Here is a 26,426-nt window from a genome sequence, read left to right as displayed (position 1 = left end):
CTCAGAAATGGCAGAAATAAAGGCTAGTTATCAACACAATTCCAGCCTGTGGAGACCATAGCTGAGACACCATGTTGTCAAATCTGCCAATAAAAATAAACTTCTTTCTTGGTATTTTTTTCCCTCCTTCTCCTCCTTGGGCTGTGAAGATGGTGAAGGGCCTTGAGGGGAAGCTGCATGAGGGGGTAAGGTCACTTTGTCTGTTCAGCTTGGAGAAGAGGAGACAGGGGAGACCTCATTGCAGTCTACAAATTCCTCACAAGGGGAAGCAGATGGGCAGGCACCAATCTCTTCTCTCTGGACCCAAGGGAACAGCATGGGGCTGTGCCAGGTGAAGTTTAGGTTAGATACTAGGAAGTGTCTTCACCTGGGGGGTACTTAGGCACTGGAACAGGCTATCCAGGGAAGTGGCCACACACCAAGCCTGACAGAGTTCAAGAAGTGTTTGGACAACACTCTCGGGTACATGGTGTGATTCTTGGGGCTGTCCTGTGCAAGGCCAGGAGTCGGACTTTGATGATCCTTGTGGGTCCCTTCCAGCTCAGAATGTTCTGTGATTCTGTGATTCTTCATATAATTTCAAAGTTAAATTTTCATTAGATAATTTGTTCTTACATTTCCCAGTGTAGATATTTGTTCCACCTTGGTATAGCTCCAAGCAGGGAATATTGCTGCAGACAGAGCTCCAGGAACCATTTAATTTAACCTCTCTCAGAAAAGAGAGAAGGTATAACAGTTAAATTGTACTAGCTAATAATCTCTGCTGTCTTCCCCAGCACAGAAACAACCCAAGGAAATGTTCAGGAAAATAAAGCTAATATGAACAGATCGCTGCCTGTGTAATGACCCCCTCTCCTCCTCTCTTCTCTTGGTACAGAAAACCTTCAACTTGGAGGCACAGAGCCCTGGGTTCTTTAGAAACACGCAAATTTAGAGCAATCTGAATTCAGTTTGTCCCTCAATTCTCTGTTCATCTTTTCTATTACTTATCACAAAGTAATTTTGCAGGAAAATTTAGCAGCATGGAAAGACTGCACCAGAGGTGGTAGCTTTGCCCCAGCTGCCCAGAAAGCCAGACTGAAATGCACAATACTTGTAATAGCTGGTTAGTCTGAGTGCATTATTTGGGTCTTCTCTTCTTTGCAGACTTCCATTCTTAATATGTTTTATGTCAATAATACATAACTCAGATTAAAAATTTGTCAGCAAATGAACAGTCCGAACAGCTAATGAATGTGCAAATCAACTCTTACTAGATAAAGAGTGTTACAAAATGTGCTGCCAAAAAAATAGGATGAAATTTATATGCTGAAATACTGACAAAGTCTTTTAGTTTGGGGTCATTAATAAATGACAGACCAAGGCTTTGCAGAGGATCAAGATGCCATTTTACAGTGGATTTCAAAGCTTCAAAATTGAGCTTTGTTCCAAATGAGACTATTTCAGTATTAGTCAAAAAGATAAAATGCTGAGAGATGGAAGTGTGACAAGAGACTACGTTGATAACTCAAAAGCAAAAAAAAAAAAAAATTACAATTCTGACATTATTAGTGCATTTAAATAATTTTAAAATGAAAGAAAAAATCAAATAACTAAAACTTTTTGAAATGTTGTTCCAAATATATCTAAATTGATTATTTCAATGTTCTGAAATAATAACCTCCCCCTGCAGCTTTCATCCAAAATAAAATTCTGATATCAATTATTCTGCTAAATGTTGGATGCAATTTTAATTTGTCTTATTTTTACTATCTCTTAGTTATTACTGACTGTGATTTACACTGAATGACAATTCATGAATCTCATGAGCAGAATGGATTATGTTAATTTCTTTCTATTACAGATTTCAGATGCAGTGATGTAAATTTTTTAACTTTTTGGTTTTTTAAGTACACAATAACAAATCTGTGGGTACAGAACAAACTGTAATATGAACTATCTAAAAAACTATAATTACTGAAGGTGCTCCTACCATATAAAAAATCTGCATTCCTATTGGAATATTTATTATAATTATATTTTGATATTTATAAATATATTTTATATATGCTATAAAAATGATGGCATTTCTGTTATGATTATATATTTAAAGACAAAAATCAATTATAATTATGTTGTAAAAGACTGAAATAGAGACACTAAACAGACCTGTGGATCAAAATGTAAGGTTACAAATATAGCGTATGTAACATTTAATGTGATTTCATTAAAAGCACTCACATAGTCTTTAAGTCCAATAGATGACAAATTATATTAAAAGAAATTTCTGTCCCTCATATATTTTCCCACTAGTTCTTGTAAGGAAGAACTTCATATTTGTTTGATGAAGTCAGAGAAATGCCACATAGAAATTCAAGGTTCTTTATATAAAATATGCAAATAGCAGCTATAAAAGATTCAGGTGATCTGCATAAAGCATCTTCAGGCAAGGTTCATTACACCTTAATGGAACTAGGAATTTTAAAAAAAAAGTCCCACGTGCCCATGTTTAACTGCCTGAAATAAACCAAGAGGCAAACCATGCAACACTCATTCATTTCCTCAGTAGCTGTTTTGCTCATGTAAAGACACTCATACTGAAGAAAGAATTAGCAAGAACCCAGGATGCACTGCAAAAGGCACTGCTGCAGCATCACCAAAGGATCTCCATAGCACAAGAAACGTTCCACCCTGTTATGGGAAGCAAAAGCCTCTGACCCACTGAGGCTAGAGGGCAGGATGCCTTAGTGCTTAGAGAGAATTTAGCTGCTGTTGAATCTTCTGCTCATGCGTGCTGAGAGGTTTGAGTGAAACCATTTGCAGCCTTCTCCTGAGTCCTAGGCTCCAGGCACAGAGGCAAGGACAGAGCTGAGGACCACAATGCCCACCTTTGGCCAGACACAGCTAGTGTCACACTTCATTTCTGCCTGCCCAGCAGATCTGTGCAGAGGAATTGCAGGTCTGTTCACAAGGAACATGTCAGCAAAAGACGTAAGTTTCCTCTCACAGTAATTGTGAAAGATGTAACAGTTAAACAATATTTAATTGTAAAAATTAATTAGGAATGACACAGTTCTGTATTACATATTAAGGATTAATCACAAAGAAAAGCAAAACAAGAAATGCTGAATAAAAATTGCTACATTTTCCCTTATTTGCTCTAATATTGCAGCTAAAATAAAGATAAGATTGTAATATTTTGGAACTCACTATAAAGTCATTGGAACATTTTGCTTTAATTGATGATATCACAAGAGGCACAAGCTAGATGCAGGAAAGGGAAAGCATTTCATTTTAATTTCATTCCTACTCTTTTGATCATTCTTAAAGGAAATTACTTTCATGTTTGTGATATATGGCACTGACACTCAAATACAGCACACTGAAGTGACATCACAGTGACCACTTCAATGAATAGTCCTTGCAAGACATGCATTCGGGGAGGTTCTACAGTCTGCTGTTATTACTCAAGAAAACATGATAAAGAAGGAATTATAGTATTTATTTTCTAGCAGGTACAATTCTGGATTTCACAGTCCCTGTGAGAAGGCTTACTTCTAAAACAGTTGCAAATAGAAATGAGAAAATGTGTCTATTTTCAGGTCTGTCTTCAAGTGTATGGTATTTTGTTACTGCTACAGCACTGCCAGTGGGATCTCCCCCCTGCTACCCTGAGGGGCGTGGTGCTGACAGCCATACTGTCAGCTCATTGTTGTATTCTCCATGTCCATAAGCCAGCAAGCCTCAGATGAAATTGTTCCCTGAATGAGAGATTATCTCTCTTTAACAAGGTCTGAGGCTGAATTTAAATGTATTTAAATTCAGCTGATGGCTCAGGGAGGTGAAGTCCTGTCTTTAATGTCTTAGTCCAAGCGTGAAAGAGGAGACTAGCTTTTATTTGACTGAAAGTGTTGGCCACCATTCTGATGAAGAGTCACTCATGGATTTGCTGTGTAGAGAAGCGGAGGAAAAGGAGAGCTGTCAAAGTCATGGAGCTGCCCATCATCAGCACCCTCTGAGCCCCATGCTTCTTGCTGTACCATGAAAGAGGCCATGTCCTCTTCTTTTCCTCCCTCACCCATCTGGAATCTCACAAATCGCATCTCTTTCTCTCCTGAAGCCTACAAGATATTGTTGAGGCTATTTTGCTGTATTTGATTGCATTTAAGATCTATAGATACCTTTGGGCATGCAGTGATAAGGAAAACAACATCATAGTAGCAGCAACAGCAAAGGAAAATAGCTATTACCTGAGAACATCTGTTTCTCCAATTGTAAAGAAGACCAGATTACATTCTATTACAAGACTGCACCAGCCACACTAGATGAAATCTGCCAAATGTATCGTCATCTTATAAGAGGCAGCAACTTGACTGCTATCACTAAACAAGGTGACACAGTCCAGACAGCACTAAAGCAGCTTCAGAAAGGAGAACATAAGAGAAATATTCTCCAGATCTACCAGTTTATCGAAGAATTTAAAACTGCATATTTAAGACCTGTACTTAGAATGAAAGTCTACCCCTCTGGTATTTTAGATGGAACATGATTTTATGAATTTTCATTATATCTGTGGTGACTTGTCAGAATAAACTTGGGAACCATCCCAGCATGGAAGCCCCAGCCTGGCTCAGAGGGGGCACACTAACTACGATGGATGGGGAAAACCATTGTTCATGCCTGTGCATGCTGCAGAGAGGAGTATATATGTTTGGGAGATTCTGTTAATGTGGGACACCAATCATGATGGACATATTTTTTTCCTGATAAAGGAACATGGATGATTACCAATTCAGATGGTAAAAGCTTTTACTCACCATACTCAGTCAGGGTCCCATCTCCTTAAGTTCCCGTGACCGTCGTCCATGACGATTTAGAAAACACTCACAGCACTGCCCAGAGACAAAGTCTGCCTAAGATCTGTAGTGAAGGAGCTGGGTTTCAGATAGCTGGGATTGTGATGTAGGGAACCAGTGAAAGACTGAACAAGTCAAAAAAAGCTCTCCAACAATGGAGTTCCCTAAGACTCCTCAAAAATAATTGTGATGCTATGCCAACAGCATTTGATCCTATCTTAACTAGAATTTTATCCATAAAAGCCAAATGGCACCCTAGGGGATTGTCCTACCAATCATGACTTGTTCAGATGCTAAGATCACTGACTGGAGAAAGCAGCAAAAGGAAATCCCCTCCTAGCTGGGAGACATTCCTTCCTCCACCTCTCCTAAAAGGGAAAAAAAAAACAAACAGGTCCTTTTTCAGGTCAGTAAGCCTAATGGTTGCCTGAGTGTTTCCATGTTTCCTATTTTATCTAAACTATGTCTATCAAAGTGAAGAACAGGTTTTGAATGGGAGCATGCCACAAAGAACCAGAGCCTTCTACTGCCTGTATCTAAAGTACGGATGGCACAGGTCTCAATTGCCTTTCTGAGATTTACACACAAGCAGGAGATCTTTGGCCTGAGTGAGTTACCTCAGTGAGATCTTGTGGGGCAGTGTATTAGCACTGAGACCTTGGTGAGAAGGGCCAAGGGACAGTGGAGCTCAAGCATTGCTGGGGACACTATGCAGAAAACAAACACTTATTTTGTTCTTCTCTACCATTTCTTCATTTGCTCACACATGGCTACTGTGAGTAGGGCCAATGTCTTTTTTTCTAAAATGGTACCTGTGATGAATTAAATTTAGAAGTGGGACATGAATATGACTATAAATAGTATATGTGTTTTCACAAAAAACAGTCCTACAAACAGAGCTAGAAGAATACTAACCTTGATTCAGAAAGCACTTACTTAAATCTCAGTGAGGTTTAATGGTACTCTGAAGGCTCTGCTGTATAAAGCCATTACAAGTGACGTTGTGAAAGCACAGGCATATAAAAGATTGAATGTATTCAGCTTATGAAAGCCTTCTCATCTTTTCTTGAGTTGTACTACTTTACATGAAGCAAACCTCTAAGGAGACCATTATTTCAGGTCATTTTGTTGGCTACATTTACTTACAAGCTTTCTGTTTTGCATCACTCCCTGTCTACCGTATCCTGAAAAGCAAAAATCCAAGATAGAAACTACACAAAGATCTGGGTTAGACTGAGTAATACATTCTAGAATATAGCTACAAAATTATGTATAGGATTTCAAGAAATGTGCCACATTTTCAGATCCTTGAATGCCAAGTAATATAAAGTATTCAGATGAGAATTTCTTCCTGCACATGTGGAGATTTCTTATTCTTGTAAAACCACCATATAAAAGCAACTTTTAATACAAATGAAAAGCTAATTTCATTCGAAATGCAAGCAGGGAGGGCAATTAAAAGGAAATAAATGAGTAGTCAGTGAATCTAACTTTGGCCTCTCTAAAAAAAATTTTTGTGGAATTGTTGAACTTACAGATCCCATTGCAACATTTAAATTTTTTCCTCCTCCTTAAGACATTCATCATGAACTATTAAAAGTAAAGGAGCCTCTGAGTTCACTGTGTACATGTTAACTCCTAAGTACCTATTTAGGAATGACAAATATGTTTTACTTCCAGAAGAATGGCTCATAGCCCCTTCACTTCCATTAAAAGGGTCAAAAATCCATAAATATTGCAGAACTGAGTAAAAGAACTCATGCAAGCAGCTCCATATTGCAGAACTATATATACACTGATATATAGTCACAGTTGTTCTTGTGTCAAGAAGAAGTCTGATTATGCTTATATAATATGCTTAGGAGAGACTCTTAGGAAGGGGAACAAAAGATTTCAGAATAGCTGTACTTCTGTTCAGTTACCTGGTGAGAAAAGCATCGGGCTGGAATTCAAGATACCATTGGGTGAGATTGGGTGAGTCACATTGCCCAGTGACTCACAGAATCAGGACTGTGAAACTGATTTTACCTGGGTCAAGAGCTGCATACAGAATAGATGTTACTCTCCTTCCTGCTGGGGGAAAAATGCCCACTACTGCCATTGCTGAACTTAATGAAGAAACTGAAGATTGACCTAATTCAAGACTTAAAAGGAAGTCAATATTCACAAGTTAGAATGCATTTAGGATGAAGCCATTGGACGTATTTGTACATGCATCCAAAATGCACAGAGACATACTGGTCTGGATCAAAAATACTTTTGTTGCCTATTTAAAAAAAAAAAATAAAAAAACAACAACAAGAGAAACAAACCCAAAAAGTTAAGAGCTCATATGAGTCCATCTACTGTGACTGAGAAAAAATGAGAGGGGTGACCACTTTATAAGACAGTATTTTGTTCTTCAGCGACTAAACTGTTGAGACATTGCCTACATGTATGTATATGATGTGGTATTTGTACATGCCTTGCTATTTTGAGACAATCCTGGACTGAATCAAGAGGCATGACCAGCAGGACAAGGGATGTGATTCTGCCCCTCTACTTTGCTGTCACGAGATCCCACCTGGAGTGCTGCATCCAGTTCTGGTATCCTCAGCATAGGAAAGACATGGACCTGCTAGAGCAGGTCCAGAGGAGGGCCACCAAGATGATCAGAGGGATGGAGAACCTCTCCTACGAAGACAGGCTGAGAGAAGTGGGGTTTTTCAGAGGAGGAGGCTTCAGGATGACCTCAATGCAACCTTCCAGTACTTGAAGGAGGCTTATAATGAAGAGGGAGAGTGACTTTTTACATGGTCAGATAGCGATAGGACAGGAGGTAATAGCTTTAAACTGAAGGAGGGGAGATTTAGATTACATATTAGGAAGAAAGTCTTCACTGTGAGAGTGGTGAGGCACTGGAACAGGTTGTCTAGAGAAGTTGTGGATGCTTCATTCCTGTGAGTGTTCAAGGCCTGGCTAAAAGTGGCTTTGAGTAACCAGGTGTAGTGGAAGGTGTCCCTGCCCATGGCAGAGGGGTTGGAACTAGATGATCTTTAATGTCCTTTCCAACCCAAAGCATTCTATGATTCTATCATTATATGAATTAAACAAAAAAAAAGTTTTAAAAATTTATGTGGTTACTTCATTTTTGCTTTGCCCAGTACATAGAGATTTTCGAAATTACAAAACAGATGCTCATCTTATGTAATGTTTGAAACAATTCTGAATATTAAGTTAAAATGTTCAGAAATATACAGTGATTGAATGGTAACTCTGTAAGAAAAATGCTGATTTTCTATAATAATTGTTAATGAAAGGAAGCTCTACACAAAAGGAATCTCTTCTCCCAAACTATTTAGATGGTACCCGTTTCACAAGCCAGCACTTTCCTTAGGCAGCAATTTAGGAAAAAATTTTCAATGAAAAAAAGTTTGTTTTTTCTAGGAAGAATTTGGAGGTGTGTTCAGGTACCTGTGTGAACAATATAGATGTGATTATTTTCAAATAAGGCTGTACATATTTTTAAACTTTTTTTAATTGCAAGCAATTTTTTTCTGTGTATTTAAATATGACTGGGGCTGAAAGATCTAGAAATTTTGTCCCTAAAAAGTAATTGTTTAATGTTCGATTCTTTACCTATAAACAACAAGCAATACAGTACCATTTCTAAAAGATGGTTTCTTGGTTATACTGTGACAACTATTTTGCAATTTTAAGTGTTCTTTCTTAAAGAAAAGGGAAATAATATTTATTGTCTAAAAATGGCAAAAGTAGCACCACCCACATACTACAGGGTTTTTTATACAGTTCCCTGCTGTAAGTCTGGTACAGTCTCTGTCTTGGAAGTAACTGTTGGCAATATTTTTTTATATATATTGTCTTTCAGTTCTTAACTTTTCCTACCACATACTAAAAGTACTATGAAAAATCCAAACTACAGACTCATAGAATCATTAAGGATGGAAAAAACCTCTACGATCATTTCTAAGATCACTGAGTTCAACCATTAACTCAGCATGGGTTCTGACTCTTCTTTTTGGTATTTTTTTCTTGTTACAGTCAGCTAAGTGAAATGTACAGTCCAACCATACTCATCTGCAAATTTTATGTCCCTGTATAAAGTACAGTAATTTTTTCCAAGACCGTAGTTATTATCAACACCTTGCAAATGCATAATCTGATGATAAGACTGAGAAATAGCCTCATGTCCTGTAACATAAGCAATCCATTTCAGGAAGGATGACTTACTCCATGTTCTTCTACTGCAATGACTCCTGCTGTTTTGTCCTGCCCTCTTCTTCCCTCTTCTCTTCTAGTCATAGCATTAACATTTATGATTAGCATAAACAGACCATATTTGGCAATTGCAAGATCTAGATGCCTTGCTTGGGAATATATCTCCAGTGTCTGCCTTTGCGGTTTGTTCCTTCATTAGATACGCTTCTAGCAGTGCTGATGGAGCAGAGGTCTGTCTCGTCTGGCTCATAGGAATTCTTTCTTCCCCTGTTTCTCTGTGACTCACTCTTGATTCTCATAAACAAGATAATAATTTCTGTTGATAATTACCTCCAAAATGTATGTGTAAATACTTTTTCATCCCAAGCAGCCTTAAAATGAAAAGATACTTACTTTTAATTTTACACCAATGAATAATTAAAATTTTGGATGTCTATTTCTTTATTCATGTTCCTAAAATTAGATAAGATGCAACCAATCACTGTCTGATCCCTTTGTTATAATGTGCTTTTGTCAATAATAACAGTGTCATTAGAAAATGTGTTTCTTCAGGATAAACAACATCTGCTTTGGACCATTGCAGGTAAGTACAATGACATCAAGAAGAAAAGGGAGAAACTGGTGAATGAAAAGTCCCCCTGCAATCCATGGGATTTAATGAGGGAGCAGAGATCCATCTGTAGCCTATGGAGGACCCCACAGCAGAGCAGATGGATGTGCCCAAAGGAGGCTGCGACCCTGGAGGAAACCCGTGCTGGAGCAGTCTGTTCCTGAAGAACTACTCCCAATGGAAGGGACCCACACTAGAGCAGTACACGAAGGACTGAAGCCTCCGCTAAGGACCCAAATGAACCAATGCAGGCTGAGCCTTTTTCTTTCTGAAAGAGTAGCACAAATGTGTGATGTCCCACGGGTTTGGGCAGAGAAATGTTGTCAGAGAGTGCGATCTATGTCAATACTATCAACATTACTCTGGTGAAAATCAGAATTGTCCTAGCCCATGGCTGGGTTATGTTTCTGTCAGTGCCAACTGAGAGGAACTTGACTATGAATGCATCTCAACAGTACAATATTATAAATTCTACTTTTTTCAGGTAGATGTGAGAGAAATGAGCTTAAATGATGACTCCTTTTCCCAACAGGCAAAATGGAAAACCAACTGAACTGTTAAGTTTTTGTTAAAGAATCTCTTATTTATTGTCTTTGGCTGTCTTGAAGAGAAACACATACACTTAAAATATACCCTTCAAGTCTGAAGAAAAAGTGGGATTGTAACTTTGTGATACATGTAATTAGCGAGAAAAGAACAGTGGATTCTGCATGGCTCAGTAAGTAGTCTCCCTACTCTTATTTTCAGTCTTATATGACTCAGTAAATTCCTATTCTCTTAAATTCTACAGTTCCACAGCCTGAGATACATTTTTAACAAACTCAGAATGACAAGTTCAGCTGGGCAGAGACTCATTAAAGCGCAAAACCAGTGAAAGTTGAAGTGAATAGTGAAAGTTCTTCTACAATTTGCATTAAATCCATATGCTACAGTGAGTAATAAGGAGAATTTTAACACATGTACAGGAACTAAAAGAGCTGATTACTAGCATTAACAAGCATTTCTACAAGATAATGATTCAGGGTTTTCAGAGCTGTTTGATCTTTACTTCAGTTAGAAGAATAGAAGATATGCTCCCAGCATTGAAATACACTGCCATAAACAAACTAAAAGATAATTTACAAATCTTCCTTTCTTGTCTATGCCTAAATAAGTCACAACCAGTTATATTCCCACATGCCTTAGCTACCTCTGCCAAGTTGGCTTGAGAGAAAAAAAAAGTACTCTAACTCTTCTTTTATAAAAAGGGACAAGGCAAACGATTTGGACTCATGGTTCCCAAAAGATAAGATGAATTTTCTCTAATTACTATGCCACTTCCTGTCAAACAAAATTTGCTTCACTCATACTAATGCAAATGTATGCGTATCTGTAGTTTCAGAGTGACACAAAGGACTGAACACGCATTTCTAGGCTACTTATCTCAAAAAAAGGAGCCAGTAGTACCAAAAAACACTCAGACAAGGGCAGCAGAATGATTAAACACAAGGCCTCCCAGAAGTAGAATGACAAAGTAAGACACAAATCTTCACTCTCTAAAAGAATTACAGATGGAAGGTGTAATATGGGTCTATGTAATTAGTAAAGGACAGACACGGCTTAACTGTTCACTGGCTTTTCAAGTATGAGACCCAGAAGCAATCAAACAAAGGCAAAAAGAGTCAGGTTCAAGAAAAAAGAAGAGTTAATGAGTCTTCAGGCAGTTACTTGAGGAATTCATTGCTGAAGGATTTTGAAGATGCTAAAATTATCTATTGGTTACACAGAAGATTGGATGAGTTTATGAAACCAAAATCCAAAGAGGATTCCAAAACACAGAGAAACTGTATCTGGCAAAGAAAGTCCGTGCACTAAAATTGGAGTCTGGGAGAGTACTACAAAAAATAATGGTATATGATGGTACTCTGTTACTGTACTTCTGTCGATAAATAGACATTTTGCCACTGCTGAACACATGCTATTAGGCTTAAAAAAATTTAGATGCAGGTAGTAAGGCTGTGACTGTATTCAAATCAGTTGAAAAATGTCCAATTATGTCAAAATGGCTTATTTTCTTCACTTGAATTATTATCCTCCAGGTTGTAATCCACTACAGTTTACAAGTTCATTGTGTTACTTTGCACAGGTAATGAGATTTACATACCTTGCACTCAGGAAATCAACACTTACATCTAGAGAAAGTAATAATACAACTTTTACAGTACTTTGAAAGGGACAAATTATCAAGATTAGTTGACACTTCAAATGGTAGTCTTTCAATTGTTTTTATTTGAAAAAAAAATTGATTGTTTTTATTGCCCAGCTTCATCTACCTGTTCAAGTAGAGTATATTCATTTTCAGAGATCTGTTCTAACTATTTCTTTGTTTGGAGTCTCTCCTACTTGACTGCCAAGACACCAACTAGTTCTTGGTTTCTGTTGCTTCTTACTCAACATCTAGAGAATATTGAATATGATTAAGAATTTTATACACCCAAATACATGATTCATTTGATTCTCAAAAGCTGTCAGAACTGCTATAGTTCAGCAGTTACATCCATGATACTACATAGCTGACTTTGGTGTCACTCAGATAATGTTATTTAAGGTATTTAAATGGTATTATCATATTTTGTTTTCTTTGTGTTTTCCCAGGAAATTTTAAGCACATTCTCATGTGCCCTTTGATTTCTTTCATGTGAAGTCTCCAAAATGGTATACGGTAAAATGCTCCATCCTCTACAGCCAACACTCCAGTAAGCCAGTTTGTCCCACCTCTCATAGCGTCTCTCAACCTTGACTGCTGCTAAAATATCCAAGGCATTACAACTACTCAGTAGCTGAAGTAATATCATAGAGGAAGTCAGTAGCAAAGCAAATTTTGACTTAGCTAGGTATGCTGGGGTTAAGGAAACAATAAATAAATTCATTATTATAGCATTTTTGTTTAAATGTGCCAGATGGTAGAGGTCAGAAAGCAATGTACAATTAACATGGGTATAAGTACAACTACACTACAAATGCAACTCAATAGCTCTAGTTATTGTATAGCCTAAAACCTACTGTTTCTCAAATTACTACTACCCTTTCAGTCATCAGCACTAGAAAATGTCAGTGATCTAGCTTTATTGTACCATTCAATCTTCTAATCTTCTACTTCCAGTCACCTCTTTTCCCTTCAGCAAACCAGTTTTATCTACTCCTAAAACCTTTTTGTAATCTCCTCAGTATTTGTCTATTCCCCGGTGTGCTTCCTCCTAGTCTGTGTGTTTTCCTTGAACAGATTCTCAGTCTTTTGAAACTGAACACCTGTTAAACCTTCTTTAAAAATAGTGTTAATTACTATTGCTTTCTGTTCTCAACTCTAATCCAGTTTACACCTCTAATCCTGTAGCAACTTCTTTTCTTTTTTTATTTTTACTTTTTTTTAATAAAACTTGAAATAGACATTTTGGAAATGTCCTCTCCTTGTTTTCAGCATTATAGGAAACTTGGGGATGCCTGTACTTATCTGTTTTACTTCAGTCATGTTTCTGACCACTACTAAAACCATGAAAGGCAGCAGAGGAAAATGGGAGAGATGAGGCTTGCACTTGTTACTGTTTTTGCAACTTCAGCCCTCTGATGAGAAACAGATTCATTGACAATGATTTGCCCTGGAAGAGGACTATTCAGTTTCACTGCATTGGTGTTCAAGGCCTAGACAGCTGAAGGAGGAATCTCAATACCCTCAGGTTTGCCTGCATTCTAGCACTTGGACAGACCTGGTGTAGTTTGGGGTTTTTTGTATGACACGGTGAAATAATTATGAATATTAAAAATGGAATATATGCTTACAAAACAACAAGGAGATAAGAGTAGGCTATTTAAGGAAAAAACTGTGAAAATATGTCTGTGAAAATCTATTACCCAATCCATGAAGAAAAGAGCCTACTTTATGGACCTCAGCAAAAATGGACTTTATCTGTTCTTCAGAGCAGCTGGTACTGACTTCACTCGAGCTGGCAAATCTATTTTGTGTACAGCTTTTGGCTATCATCTTCATTTCTGACTTGGCAATCCACGTCAAATCTTCATATTTTATTAGTAGCACTTAGAACTTACCTTATTTGATCTGGGAAGCTACCAGTTTCACTGCATAAGTTACCACCTAGCACTGAAAGGCAGTGGATAAATTATCTGCAGATGATAGATATTGATGATTGATGACTCAGGCTTTGATCATATACACCATTTACTCTAAGAGCACCTTTTTCATTGTGCCTGTATCCTCCTCTATTCTTACAACACTTCTTACACTTAAGTGCTGGAGATCACAAAAGACAATCAGCTCCAAGGCTTCTGCTGCTGCAATGACCCTTCATGAAACCTCCACGAGTATCCTGAAGGATTGTATCACAGAATCATAGAAAGGTTCAGGTTGGAAGGGACATTAAAGGTCATCTAGTTCCAATCCCTCTGCCATGAGCAGGGATGCCACCCACTAGCTCAGCTTGCTCAAAACCCCATCCAACCCGGCCTTGAACATTCCTAGGGATGGGGCAGCCACACCTTCTCTGGACTACCTTTTCAATTCATATTATGTACACTTCGGTCTCTACAATCAAAAGCAGGTTTCTGAGGAAGTTTTGAAGCAGTGTAGCACAAGAGTATCCTGCCTCCTTTCAGAAGTTTTCCCTGACAGCTGCCATGTGCAGCTTATCTACGGATCAAACAGTTAAAAATGTTTTTGTTAGACTTACATGAATCTGAATAATAAACTGCTGTGTTTTTAATTGGATGAGTTATTATTTCTATATAAAAGTCTACCAAAAAATGTCCTTCTGGATAATAAACAAAGTGAAAGATAATGGATCAGTCCTGGTCAAGCTGTATTTGCTACTAGACTTAAGAAAAAAATTCCTTTGTAGGAGCTGTATCTAAGTTTTCACAGCGTTAGAGCTGTCAGCTCTACGGCCAGAAGGTGCTGGCTTTTAAGAAGCCTCCACCTTCAACGAGTCTCTAAACTCATGAGGAAAGGAACTGCCTACAAATTTTCCATGTCCTGGCTGCCATTAAGTTAAATTCACAGCTCTTCTCTGTTTGGGGTGGCAAAGAAGCCATACTTGGCCAAGAACTGGACTCAATCACACAGCATTTAAATCATACAAGCAAGTGCAGAGAGAGGTAAATATTCCCAGCCAACAAGTTACAAGTATCACTCTGCAGTACACACGCAATATAGACACTTTAATGGGCTGTATTCCTGACCTCTAGGTAGTTCTTCTCTTTCACTCACTAGATCAAAAATTAACCTTTCATGTGTCTCAGTCACACAGTGCACATAAATATCTCTCTATACATGTATATATACATGTGTTCTTCTGTTATGTGTGTATATAAAGACATGCGCTGTATGCATGTATGTACCAAACTGTAAGTATCTATAAGCATATTTTGGCACAGAATACAAGCATCCATAAATATGGAAATCATTCTTATTATGGATGCAGACACTTATCATTACCTTCAAAATTATCAAAATATAAATAGAATTATCTGCCTTTCCTATAAAACCTGGTAGTAGAATACCCACATTGGAAATTAACTCTACTGCAGTGTTTTGAGCTGCTACTCAGAATTATTGAAATGTCACAAGATTTTAAGCAAAATTGAGGAAACTGAACATAAATTTTCATCATTCCTTCATAACAGAACACCCTGGTTTCATGGTTGACATAAGTAGATAAAATGTTGAAATCATTTTACCTTAGGTTCAATGAAGTATATGGGATCTACTAGAAGTATTAATAGCAGCTTGAAGATATTGAATATATACCAGTACACTAGAGTTTTGCTTATAATAGAGACTTCTAAGACTGTTTTCTTTTCAGTTGATGTGCTAACCTTGAAATGGCAATCAGTTTTCTGGCAATTCTATAAAAACCTGTTCAGAACGGCTCCTGAATGTTTTACAAGCTATCAAAAAGGAAATTTGATTTAAAAATTGCACATGTCCTTTCCTACTTGATTTTCACTCTAAAAGCAAATTTCCCAGTAACAGAAAGAAGCAGGAATTCTTTTAATCAGATGCAGTGAGATTTTAGTTCTCATTAACTACAGTAGTATACTTAAAAGAATGATTCGCTGCTTCCCTCCATGAAGATTCAATATATGAGTCTGTAAACTGCAACAGAAAAAAGTACTTAGACAGGGAATGGAGAAAATTGTGCATTACACAGGACAGATGCAGGTTGCAACCATGGCAACAATGGCAAATGTTTTAGGACTACATATTTTTCTAAAATACTCAAGAGTGGCAAGATTTTGGATTAGATTCTCCACAACTTGTAATTGCATGGACTGCATCAGAGTGGAGAAGTAGACACAATATATTTTTCATAAACTGCTAAATTATTGAGAAGAAACAAGAAGCTGCCAGAGCATTATAATTCTCTTGAAGCAAGGGGATAAATTTTCAAAATTACATTTTCCATCTGAACCAACACATGTATGATTGATGAGAAGGCACAATTGTTTCATTTTGTATTTTGTAAAATTTCACGTAAGGGTGTTAGAATTTCAAATTACTTTGACCATTACCATCATTTTAAATTCATCTGTGACCTTCATATTTCTCTAATGCTAAAGAGCACACACAGTAGCAATCCACAACAAATACACAAATATTCAGGCAAATGTCTCATACTGAAAAGAGGAACAAAGCCAATGCTTAACAAGAAGCATTCTCTGAAGCTCTGCTTTCAGTAGAACACCAAAGCTTCTTTATGTTTGAATATTTTCTTGAATTAAGATTTAATTAGAAAACACAGATAGTATCTTATTTCTTAAAATGAATTCTATCATGCACTGACAATAAAGCTCTGCTGTTATGAGTTGTTGATTGGTTTAGGTAATTTTTATTGTAGACTTTGTTTTCCAGCAATAGGTTTAAGTAAAGTGTTAAAATAACAGTAAATAGGCAATTAGGCAAAAAAAACACTAATGGAGTAAGATAACTAAAATGCCATTTTGACTCAGTATACTGTCTACCAAACCACTATGTTTCAGAAGAAAATCAAGCCTTTAAAGATGTCTATTACTTAACTGTCAATGGGAGTATGATGGGCACAAGCTGTCCTATTTGAATGCGCTAGTGTCTCTAAACAGTCATGGTCTTCATTGACACTTATTTACATGACTGCTTTGAAATGAAAACGCCTACTATTTTGTCCATTCTATCCTCCTCGAAGTCATACTCATGCCCTTGCTATCTTGCCCAAAGTCAGCTAACGTTGGTTTTAAGAGAAACCTGGTTGTGTACTACCACTGAAAAGAATTATTAATCATCAATGACTCTTCCTGAAAATAAGGACCCTGATGTGTGGGATTTGGGTAGCACAATTTACTTGGGATGAGTGAGAAATCCTTCTTTGATCCTAACCCATCCCTATAAATCCAGCTTATGCAGTCAGTCAGTTCAGTCACTCAGTGCAGCTCTGAGTCCAGACAAGTGCACAAACAATGAAATGCAACCCAGCTCTCTGAGCATCCCCTGCTTCCCTCCTCTGAGAGCAAAATCACACTAAAAAGAAGGGTTTTTCAAATCTCTGCTCCATCTACTTGCTTTAAGTATTGTGAAAGAAGAAAATTTTAAATTCAAAAAAAAAGAAGAAAAGTAAAAATGGTTACGTGGAAGTTTAATTCTATGTAAAGACATTGCAGCAAAATAAATGTAATCATCTCAAATCACATCAGTATTTGGTACCACTGGCAGCAGTGCATAAACAAATATGCTCAAAGTTAATATCACTAAGTTAAACAATAATTAATAACATATTTTTATGTAAGTGGGTAGACAAAAATATTATTTTTCAATCGCTCTGCACTGACCTTGATGTCTTTTACAAGAAAATACAAGAGTAGTTACAGCCCAGGAATTAGTGCAGATACCTACCTATGCCATTAATTTGCAATACGTGATCTCTGTGCCATAGGTACCAGGTTCCTTCGTAGTTTTGAAAAATTACTACAGCACATTCTTCATATTAGACTTAGGAAACTTTATTAATCATTATGTGACACGATAAAGTACTTCAATTTAGAACATTTGAAAAATAAAGGTGAGACACATATTGGATAGGCTAGGAATTCAAAACACTGACAGCCAAAGCTGGTTTGTCACCCCAATTTTCCTTTATTACAAATAGGAAAAAATGCACCCCCTGCAGAGGGCAATTAATTTTCTTCAAGATAGGTCATATGAATCACCCTATGAAGTTACTAAGTTCTTCCTAAAGCCTATACAGACGCACAGGTCTGACATTACGGTGTCTTGATGAATTCAAAGACAAACAGTTACTGCCTTTTGAATGACAGTTTTGTAGCTAAGAGGCTTAAGGCAAATTAGACAACTGTTTTGTAGGCAACTTGGTTTTGGTTTTATTTACCAAAATTCTTTATGCAGAGAGTCTGCTAGCCAGTGAAAGCCGCTATAGGGAAAGCATATGTTTTTGAAACTGATGGCATTGCAGGTATAAACGTACTATAGAACACACCAAATTTGAAAAACAAACTCACTATGCCAGCATAAACAAGTCCAAAGGATTGACTGCAGCTGTCATCATTTTCAGTGATTACTATCAAAAATGAATGTCCAGTATCTCTCCCATCTAAAAAAATGCTGTCAGTATAAGCAAAACACAAATGGGATATTTTAGTTATTTTCCAGTTAAAGATAGGCAGGATCCATGCAGCAAGCAGTGCTGAAGCACAGCTGAGGATTGATTTTGAAGTGTTTAATAATAACAAACATTTCCACATGAACAGTAGTTAAAACAACGTAATCTTTGAGGGATAATTTCTGTTGTAATCATGTGTTCGGCAGACCAAGGTACACCGTGGCACTGGAAATGCTGAGAGCATTTGAAGAGAATCTGTGCTTGCTTTCCCTTGCTCCACAGATGCAATGTGTTCTCTCCAGAAAAGAGATACCTTGCACTTGCAGGAGGCAGGATGTGAGCACCCAGAACTGTATGTTCTTCTTTTGCAACAGTCCAGCTAACACCCCCATTTCCCTTGGCACAGCTAGAAGCTGTATTTCAGCTACCCAAACCAACCACAAACTCTTAAAAACTCTGAGAACAGACAACAGGATATTTAAATTATATTGCAGCCATCTGTTATTGTTACGATATCTGCATCAATATCATGAAAGTCAATAGGACCTTAAGACACCTTGGAAGAAAACCATGTCTATTTATTGTCTCCTCTGAAAATGGTTATTTGGTGGAGGAGTTTCTGACACCACTAGGGTAAGGTTCCTCTTGCCTTACTTCAGCTATGTGAAATCAAACAACAATCAGCATCAACAAATACCTGATTCTTTCCACTCTATGTCAGGTATAAATTGGATTAGTTGGATTAGTTTGTTCACTAGAGGTTTCTGTCTCTCTCTAGTGACTATACAAGGAACGTAAGTGATTGGTGTTTATAGTTACAGTCAAATTTGTGGGGGTTAGGTGAAAAATAAACAACAGACCTTTGCTGCAAAAATCCTTTTTACAGCTTTTCAAAATTTGTCATAAAAAATGTTTTTGATTTAAATTACTATATACAAATGTACTGGGGGTAATCTTAAATCAGAGATAATATGATCCTCTTATCTTCTGCTGCAATCCCACTGTTCATTTCTTTACTCAAAAAAGCAAATTGGCCTGGTTTACTTTTTATAATGGGAAGGACAGTAGCAAATCAATGCATAGAACAAAATATTTATTGGCAAGATGAACTACATTTAAATTACATCAATGTCTCAGTTTAAGGAGACTGGAGTGTTTTGCTAAGGAGGATGAGTTATGAGGTAGACCAAACTCCTCTCTCTCAGCAATCGTAAATCCGAAATTAAGAGGCTCCAATCGAGGAAGTATGGAAGAAGGAAGAAATAACAACCCTTTATTAAAGGATATATGTATACTGGCAAAAACAGCAACAGAACACAAAAACAACTAAACAATAATCCTGTACCCAAAAGTCCTCTTCAAAAAAGGAAACAGTCTGATACTTCTCTGTCCTCTAGCGCGGTTCTGATCACGGTTGGCAGGAGCGCTGTTGGATCCCTGGAGGAGCAGAGCCTGCAGTGCTCGGCGTTGGTCGGCAGGGGGCGATGTTGGCTCTGGTGATCGCCATGTGGGGGCCCCAGATTGCAGAAGAAACCAAAAAATGGAGATTTCCCCCTGCCCCCCGAGGTAGGGAAGGGGAAAAAAGGGGAAAGAAGGGCCGTTTCTTTCCCACTAAACTCACACTGTCTGCGGCTGGCTGTAGACAGGATTCCCCCCTTGTTCGTCAGTGAGCACAAACTCTGCGATGAAATCTGAGCAGGTTTGGGCTGGAGACAGGGCAGCACGCAGGCAAGCCGAGGCCGGAGAGCAGTCAGATGACCAGGTCAAGAGCAATACGGCCTCAAAGCTTTTCCAACACACACACACCCCTTGCCTCCATTAAGGCAGAAAGTGAAGTGTCCCCGCTTTGCAAGAAGAGGAGGAAAACTCCTTCCCCCTCCCTGCAGGTTTGGAAAGGCTGGAATGTAGTTCTGCCAGCCAGCTCCTTTGTGTAGGTAATCACCCAAGGCAGAGAGCTGTCCTCCCCATTCAACATCCCTCCCCCACATGCAGCAGGGGAAAGAAAAATTCCCTTTTGTTTTTTTTTGTTTTGTTTTTTTTTTTCTAGAACAAGTAAACCCATGACAATCAATTTTTAGGAAGAAAAAATACAGAGGGCAATATAATTTTCATTGACTGTAAACTTGGTGCTCTATCCAGTACTCTCAGGTCTGACATCAAACTGCTAATCTGCTAAAAACATCTGTATGCTAGGCAATACTACAGACATCATCTTCAAAATAGTAGCTTTTAGTATTCTTCGCCTGATTTAGAGCACCACAGAAGGAACACAGGCAAAAGTTTGTCCATTAATTTAATGAACACAGGACAGTATTGATTTCCTAGAACTGCTAACTTCCCCTGATGTGAGTGGGTACTTCGATTAAATGATGGTTAAAGGGAGAAAAGGGAGAAATTTGAATTCTCAGTCAATCTCATACAAAGTCTACTACAGTAAGGTCCTTACCACCAGAATGCCTACATCTCTTCATAAGGAGTGAGCGAAGCTCTCATGCCAGGCAAACTTCTCACCATACAGAGCTGTATTAATGCTCCTCTCATGCTTTATGAACTGGGTTAATAACCATCCCCACTACTTGGCCATCACTGAGAAATTCCCTGGGCTCTTTGGCAGCAGCTGCCTCTCTCTCACAGCCATGAGAACCAGACACCTGAGCTGAAAAGTGACAAAAGTTTGCATAAGACTGTGTTTTGCAGAATTCTGTGTAAGGAAGCTGGATTGCAGAGGTGGCAGCTGGCAAATTTACAGAAGTGTACGTCCAACAGGCAGCTGTGAGTTTTGCTATTTACAGATTGTTAGCATAACAGCTTGGAGCATGTGCATGTATATGAGTACATGTATTCATGTTTTGGTTTGTTTTGGGTTTTGTCCTGGATCTACTGACCTCTGTGCTTATTCAACCTTTATGATGTATTACAACAGCCTGCTCTGCACAATTGGGATTCAGCTAATCTAGCTTGAGAAGGAAGGTTCCTTGTCTTGGCTCTTGCTGCATAGTTAACAAAGACAGGCACCTCTAGAGGATGCTTGTTCTGCTATAAAGAAGACAACAAAATGCAGAAGATGGTTTACTCTCTGCTTGTTCTGCCTTTCTCTTTCAAAGAAAGGAAAAGAAACACTACAGGTTCACCTCAGTAGCTGACAGATATTTCATGTCAGTTCAGTCTTACCAGATATAGCCACAAAAGGATAGCCTGTATGCTACAAGACCTACAGGAGACTAGTGTCCTCCTATGGTGCCATCTCTAAGTCAACTGAACTGCACTTTGCATGACTAGCTGGCACAAGGACATGAGGAGCCTAGTACCTGGTTTTCCAGTATGGTCTTAGGTGTGAATGCAGGTAGCATAAGATTTATTTTTCTCCGATCCAAGGAAGGATGTATTTGTAGTCCTTAAAACTGGTATCAGAAGAAATCACTTCAAAAACCAAATCAAACTAAACTAAAACAAAAAGATCTTGTGTATCCTGGAAAACCAGCGCGTACTGAGCTAGGACTGGAAGAGCTTAGGAACATCACCATAGGGCTTGGCTGCTCAGTGACTGTCCATGCACCAGTGGTAGGATGGGGGCCTTTGCCTCCTGGGCAAAGGCTGCTTGCTCCTCAGAAGTTTTCAATGATATGTGGAAAGTACCTACAACCCCTGTCTCAGAAGAGCACAGTGAAAAATCTTTCTCCATCTACTGTTCCTTCTACCCATTGAATAATATACCAGATAATATTACTATAATATTCAAATGGTTCATCTCACATGCACAAGTATGCCAGAAGCTTTTTGAGATGAGTGTATTTAACACAGACTCAGTGACCAAGCAATTGCAGAAGCTGTCACGGACTTCAGAGATTAGGTTTGACCAGTCCATAATCATAGACAGATCTAAAATTCACTCAAATTCAAGGAAGTTTTCCTGTCCCACTTCAGCCCACATTCGCTGAAAAATAGCTTAGTTGTAAAAAATCCTAATTTTTATCCAAGGTTCTTTTCAGTTATTGTCTCACACCAGTCACGATCTAAATTAGAAATATGTGGTTGTAAAACAGTAGAAAAAATACTTTTAGAAAGTAAACCAAAATAGAGGTTTGAAGGGAAAAAAGAAAAAAACAAAACTGGAAAAACCCAACCCACAACTTCAAGAACATGATACAATAGATAACTCATTTATTTGTTGCTTTTGTCTTTGTGGTACGCTAAAAAACTTCTAATTTATTTGCTGAGCAAAGAAATTATGTCTTATTTTCAGTTGTTCCTTTTGACAGTCTCAAATTCTATTTGATTGAATGATGAAGCACCTACGAAGCATTTCTGCATAAGTATCTGTTACAGAAAGAAGATTTAATTTGCTCAGCCTTTCTCTGTGTTGACTACATGAAACTATATTAATGAATACAGTTTTAGTCAGGTGATTTTTTTTTTCGCAGCAACAAATCCCAGTGGACGTGAGGACTCTGGCAACATTGTTGCTGGTGTTATACTAACAATATGCTACACTACCTAACCTAATTTCAGTGTAGTAAAGTAAAGGCAAGTTTGGCCTCTGGATCCAGGACTCCTAAAACACATGGTTTCTGAAATTTTGTTTGTTGTCACAAAACATGGTGATGGAAGATTGATGTATACAGAAAGTTTTACCTTCAACCTTCTTTCAGTAACTAAAAATATAATTGAGAAAGTAACTAGAATATAACCCAACATGACTTAAAACTAAACAGAAAAAGTAATGACAAATCTGATACTCATAAAATCATTAAGTGTCTGAATAGAACAATGCTTCATCTATTCTTGTCTGCTCTTTCTTAAAACAGTCTTTTCTTCTTGCTTCTATGTTGCCTTTCTGTAAGAAAAGTTTTGGTGACTTAGTCATTATTTTCAATATTAATTCAGTCCCTTTTAGCACTAATTACCAGCATCACCAAAGGCAGGCAGAGATGCCACACAGGATTTTCCCTGTTGATTCCTCTTCACACCAATGAATCAAATACCAGAAAAAGCTGACAGAATAAACTGTATTGGCATGGGGACAAGTCTCAGGAACTGGGAGAAGCAGTCATGCTCATTTTCCCTTGTCATTTAACTCAGGCAATATATACACACAAATGCAAAGGTGAAAGCTAATCCCTTAACAGTTTTCTCTATGTCCGTCCTTTGATATATTGTTGGTGGGCTTTCCACATTGCAAGTCTACTGTCACCTCGTTGCTTGGAACTCAACATTTTCAGGAGATAAGCAAAGATATCTCAGAAAGATAATAAAAATCATACCAGATCTGTAGTGACCTCAGTTGACTTAAATTTCAGTTAGCAGTATTTGGCTCTAAATAACACAAGAAAAGAAGAAATGGAATTTTTTCCTGGAGCTATTTTAAGGGCAATGACTACTATACATAGAGTCAGAGTAAGTGGTTGAAGTTAAATTTAAACGACAGACATATTTTTAGATGTTTCCAAATAAAGTCTCATCTAACAAGTCTGATGAAAAAGAGGAAAAACAATAGTAAAGAACCCAATCCCTATGCAAAGAAAACCAAGATTTTTCATTGTAGAAGGCAACACCAAAGGAAAACCAAACTGTGTGGTTTCAGCTACTTTAACATTAAAGGACAAAGCTCATTTCTGAGTCTTGCCTGAAAAAGGGATGTAAACTCAGGTCTTCTGTTAATCCAGAATTTCTGCTATTCTAAGACAAGTCTAAAGCAGTCTCACTCTGGTGCCTGGCTTCTCTGACTGTACATAAAACTCTTGCTTATGTGAATGAGATTAAATTAATGGAAAATTCAGTATGCTTGCACAGATAACCTTGCTAAACTATCCAGGTCTGAGCTTTGGAGCAAGTAATGTAAACACTGAAACATTCTGTCACTGCAGTACAATTAGATTTGAAATTTCAAGCAGACTGGACTTAGAGGTGCAGTAATGCTAGTGTTTAGTTTAGTGTGTAGAAGTTAAAATAAACTATTTCCCATTCTGTCTATACTTCATTTTATAGAAGATCTCTATGTGCACTGTTTCTTATAGAAAGAAATATTACTTTCTCAGATGAAACGAAGATGCAATCTGTTACTGTTTTCTTTTTTTGAGGAGTACTCATTCTCTGTAACAAAAACACAGACTAAAAAGTGTTTTTATTTACTTCCACCTAAAAGGTGTTGTTGCGTTGGAAGAGCCATCTCACAAGTCATGCTTAGAGAAATATAAAATTCGGTTGCCATGCTAACAGGAAATCACTCAACTGAGTCCAGTAAAACAAAAGTGCATAAATAACATTTCCTCGTAAAAACGGGGAAATATTAGATTAACAAGGCTGCAGGTTTTGCCAGCTGAAGACAATTTCACAGATGCGTCCCTTTGCAGAGTGGTGAATTTCTGTCGGCATTTAAACCTCAAGAGCATCAGCTGCTTCTTCCCAACAGGACCATAGCTTATGTCCCATCTCCTCAAGAATCAGGACCTTGCAGGTGTAAACTCCACGCGGGGACGAACCCCACCAGTCCCTTTCTGTGCTCCATGAGCCGTCCCACGGCCAAATTTATCCTCCTCTACTCCAGTCACCTGCATCCCACCATCCTCCAGGTCCCTCCGGGAGGGCTTCCTGACAGGACCCCGACTTTTTTTGGAGGGTCCCTGCGGAGTGCGCCGGCGGCGAGCGAGGTCCTCCCGCAGGGGCACCTCTGCGGGAACACCCCAGCTTGGGCCGCCAGTCCCGGGGGGAGCAGTGGCAGCCCCTCTGCACCCCGGCTCCGCGCCGGCACCGCGGGAAGCACAGCGGCGAGGCTCCCGCACCCCACCGGTGTGCGTGACCCGTGAACTCCCGCTGTGGCGCTGCCGGGTGCCGCGGTGCGCTCAGCGCCGTCCGGGCCGGCGGGAGCCACGGGGCAGAGGCCAGGCCGGCGGGACTCCCACCTGCGGCCGCTCTCGCCCGTGCCGGGCGCGGGGGGCAGATGCAGAGCATCCTCCGCCCTCACGGAGCGGACCCCGCCCGCTCCCTGCGATCCCCGGGCGCTCCGCTATCCTGCAGGTGTCATCCAGCGACCGATGGATGCCGCTTCCCACGGCAGCGGCTGCCAGGGAAAAACATGTTTATTACATACAAGAGAAAGGAAGAGATCCTAAGGCTCCTCTGGACTGCCACCAAGGGCGTTCAGTATGTCGTTTTCCGTTACTTCCATTGGCGCAAAAAGTTACCTCAGACAGTCTTAGGGACTTGTGGGTTTTTTGGTGTTTGGGTTTTTTTTGTTGTTGTTTTTTAAGAGGAACAAAAAAGTAATCAAAAGCTCAGAAAGAGAATAGATCAAAGGAACAAAGTTGACGAGAACTTACTTGGTTTAGGTGTTTGCGCTGACAGCCGGCATCTTCCGTCAGCAGTTTTAACAGGTCACGTTTTCCCATGGAAGTTGTACCTTTTACAATCCCGTTTGCAAATTAAATCCTTTTAGAAGCTGTCTGTTTTATTTCACTGGCTGTCGTCCATCTCATCCACTATCCCCGTTTTTTACTTTATTTTCTCCATGTCTGCCACACATGCAGGCACTCTCGGACGCACGTCCACGAGTCAGCGGGTGCCCATCACCTTCGGCCGGGGGAACCGCGCCTGCCGCCGGGCTCCGCTGCAACAGATGAGGAGCAGGTTCTTCCCCGGCTGCTTAGTGCGGCGTCTCCTTGTTCCCTCGGGGAGCCTCATGCCGGCTGTAAAAAGTAACAGCTCCTCCCGATGCGGCGGTCCCCTCCGGAGCGCTGGCTGCGCGGCGCGGGAAGGGAAAAAAGACACCGAAATACCGGCAGAAGGAGCGCAGAGGGGCACACGCCGGGGTTCTCCGCGCTTGCCGCTGCGCTCCCTGCTCGGCCGGCAGCAAGCTCTGCCTCAGCGAGCCCCCCCAGCCGCTCTCCGCTCGCCCGCCCCCGCCGCGCTGCCCCCCGCGGCCGCGCCGCTCCCCTCGCCCGCCGCGCCCGCACCGCCGCTGCCCGCCCGCCTGCGCCCCCCTGCGGGCGCGCCGCGCACCGCGCCCGGCTCCGCGGGGCTTCGCGCGGGGGCCGGCCCGGGGCGCTCCGCGGTGCGGGGCTCACCGGCTGTCCCCCCGCGGAGAGGGAGCAGCGAGAAGGCGAGAACACGCACCGCTCGGGACCGCTC

At 39.5% G+C, this 26,426-nt stretch overlaps 1 protein-coding gene across 2 annotated transcripts in view; it reads right to left on the bottom strand.

Moving 5' to 3' along the window:
- The window catches only part of LOC113992172 (short transient receptor potential channel 4), a 70,772-nt gene extending 44,629 nt beyond the window's left edge, over positions 1-26,143 (bottom strand). For both annotated transcript variants that reach the window (XM_039389303.1, XM_039389301.1), the window contains exon 1: positions 25,619-26,143. The gene's annotated coding sequence lies outside the window, so the exon portion shown is untranslated. The remainder of the gene's footprint in view (positions 1-25,618) is intronic.
- Between the last annotated feature and the right edge of the window lie 283 nt (positions 26,144-26,426).

Source organism: Pipra filicauda, unplaced genomic scaffold (assembly GCF_003945595.2).
Source record: "Pipra filicauda isolate LSUMZ 115617 unplaced genomic scaffold, ASM394559v2 scaffold124_size2119055_pilon, whole genome shotgun sequence".
Classification (NCBI taxonomy): domain Eukaryota; kingdom Metazoa; phylum Chordata; class Aves; order Passeriformes; family Pipridae; genus Pipra; species Pipra filicauda.
This window is presented reverse-complemented; position numbering and strand designations above follow the sequence as displayed.